We start from the raw sequence: 3,161 nt of genomic DNA, 5'->3' as shown, positions 1-3,161 counted from the left end.
ACACACACACACACACACACACACACACACACACACACACACACACAAACAGACAAAAACACAGACACACACGATGCGCGAGCAGATAGGTTGATGTGGTGAAGGTGAAGGATACTCGAGTTGATGGCAACTGGGCTTGTTACTGTATGTGCAATAAAATATTTGCAAGAAAAAACCCAAAACTTAGTACCGCACGCTACCTGTCCCAGCTGTGGAGACACTGGTACAGCTGTCTCTTTGCAAGGCATCGCTAGGCCTATGTACTTTTATTGTTCTTTTGTATGTCATTTTATTCTATTTGTCGTATCTGGACCTTGAGTCCTAAATAAAGTTTGATTGGTTGATTGATTGATTGATTGATTGATTGATTGATTGAATACATTTGGTGACCATTGGACCAGTTTTGGAACTCTTTGTCCAACAAGATGGATTAGCACTTTATTCCACTTTAAATTTGTGTACGGACTAAAACCTTCTGCACTAAAGCAACAATAAACTCTGGTTTTCAGCTAAACTCAGGCAGTACGGATGGCCTAGGTGGAGGCCTACAAAAATAGTGACAGACTCCTGTACAACCCGGCCAGAAACAAAAAAAAAAAAGAAATCGGTTTTCAGCCAACAACCCTGCGTTGACTGTGGAGACCCATCAACTGGCTGATAAGCTGAATGTGTTTCACTGCAGGGTTGATAAACCCACATCCACATCTTTCCACTGCTCTGACATCAAACAACCACCTATAGCCCCTGCCTTCCCCCCACACCTCCCTACTGACCCCCCACCCGCACTCAGGATCTGTGAAGAGGATGTGTGTTGGCTCTTTCACAGACAGAAGATGAGGAAAGCACCAGGCCCAGACGGCGACTTTCCTGTCTGAAAGTCTGTGCTGACCAGCTGGCCCCCATCTTCACACAGATCTTCAACAGATCACTGGAGCTGTGTGAAGTTCCCTCCTGCTTCAAACACTCCAATCATCCTGCTCCCCAAGAAAACACTCCATCACAGCAGTCAATGACTACAGGCTGAATGCTTTTAAAACTGTAGAGATGACAGTGGACTTCAGGAAGAGCCCCCCCCACACACACACACACACACACACCTGTCAATCCCATATCACATCACAAAAAAACAAACACCTTCTTTCATCTAAAGAACATTGCCCGTCCACACCTCTCCTTGTCAGCCGCTGAAACACTCATCCACACCTTCATCACCTCTCGACTGGACTACTGCAACAGCATCCTGTACAGCACATCCACCAAAATTATCAACAAACTACAATACATCCAAAACTCAGCTGTCTACTCTCCCACACCAGAGATCACATCAGCCCATTCCTTCAAACTCCCCATCCAGCAAAGAATACAGTTCAAGATTCTCCTCAATACAAAGCTCTTCACAACCTAGTCTCCTCTGGGACCTCCTGCACCGACACACTCCCACCTGCAACCTCAGATCCACCGACACCAATCTCATTACTCCGAGACTCGGTCCAAGCATTGAACTTGGGGGGACAGGGCCTTCTTCATTGTTCAAAGTATATATCCCAGGATCACTTATTATTATTGTCTGCTTTCACCTATACTGGCATGCACACAATACATGTTTAATTGTATCCTTATTTTTGCTTAATTTCTGTGTATGTACAATGAGAGCAAAAATAACCAGAGTCAAATTCCTGGAATGTGTACTAATACCTGAATGTATGACAATCTGAACCAACCGAAAAAAAACTGGTGGAGGTAATACAACTAGTAAAAGTGTTGTGCCTCCCCAACAGCTGCAACAAAAGTAACAGGGGAGTGAGGGAGCTGTCAATCAAGCAAGCTGCAGAAGAGGACTAATCAGGCAAATTAAATGAAAACACCTGTGTGGGTGGACCAAGGGTGTACAGGGCCTTTAATTACTGAGCAATATAAAGTTCATCACAATAGTGCTGACCATGGTACTCACCACTAAGGATCTGTGGGTATATAAATATGGGTAAGTATAGGCGTTAAGGTCTGTTTAATCGCTGTGTACTGACCATTAAACATCTTTGTGAATCAGAATGTATCTGGCCCATCACCTGAAACCAGTGTGGCTTGGGGTGACCTCACCTGGAAAAGAATAATTTGAACCTCTCTGCCACAATGAGGTTACAATCTCAGTGGGTCCCACAGTCAAACACAAAGGTCAACTACTTTGTCCTTCCACGGATAATAATGGTATTACACATCACATTATTTATGAATAGCTACTGTTGTCAAAAGTAGTACAAAGATAACAAAGAGAAGTGAGAGTGAAAAAAATGTTGCTTGGGACCTCTACATAAATAGGTGGAGCTCTTCTGTAAAATCCCGATTATAACAGAAAAAGAAAATGCAGACGCTGTTCTGCCAACAGTTGTCTAATCTGTTATTAATGCCTAATGCCCAGTGAAAGGCATTCTAGCCAATACCAACACGGCTGGCTCGATACTGTACAAACACAGTCGTCCTGTCTGCAATGCTGAGAGCAACAGAAGGGATAACACAGGACAGGTGGTGGCTACATGTGATTCATTGTTCCTGTAAGAACGCACAAGTCCCACTGGTCGCCAATCTCTCCTCCCTCTATTTCTCTCTCTATCTCACTCTCTCTTCTTCTCCTCTCTCATCTGTCTCTCCTCCTTCTCCTTCTCCTTCTCAGATTAGGTGTGAAGAATAATTAGCGCGTACCGAAGAGCCCCGGGTGGACTGGATACTCTTGGGAGCCTGGTCACTTTCTCCACCACCAAATGTCCCTGGCAGCACAGCTGACAGTGGGCAATGTTGTATTGGTAATGAGTGTGCTGCAGTCATGTGTGTGTGTGTGTGTGTGTCTGTGTGTGTGTGTGTGTCTCTGTCACTGATGTGTTTGTGTGTGTGGTCCCCGTATGGAACAGGTTTTAGCCCAGCTCAGATCTGTTTGTTCCTTGCCACCATTTAGAAAAATATAAAGCTCCACTGGAGAAGCATTAGATGGCTGATAAACACATATACATGGTTTAACACAAAGGGGCTCACAGATTCTATCGCTGTGTCCTCAAAGGGAAAAACGCTCAATAAGAGGAGTCAATTAGTGCTATGAAAAAAGACACACTTCATAATAGTGGCAATTAGTTTGCTCATCTCCGTTTAGCTTCTTTCAACTTTCTGCTGTT

This window comes from Anarrhichthys ocellatus, unplaced genomic scaffold, assembly GCF_004355925.1.
Source record: "Anarrhichthys ocellatus isolate YVR2014 unplaced genomic scaffold, GSC_Weel_1.0 scaffold1, whole genome shotgun sequence".
Classification (NCBI taxonomy): domain Eukaryota; kingdom Metazoa; phylum Chordata; class Actinopteri; order Perciformes; family Anarhichadidae; genus Anarrhichthys; species Anarrhichthys ocellatus.
The sequence above is the reverse complement of the archived record's forward strand: the minus strand, read 5'-3'. Positions refer to the sequence as shown.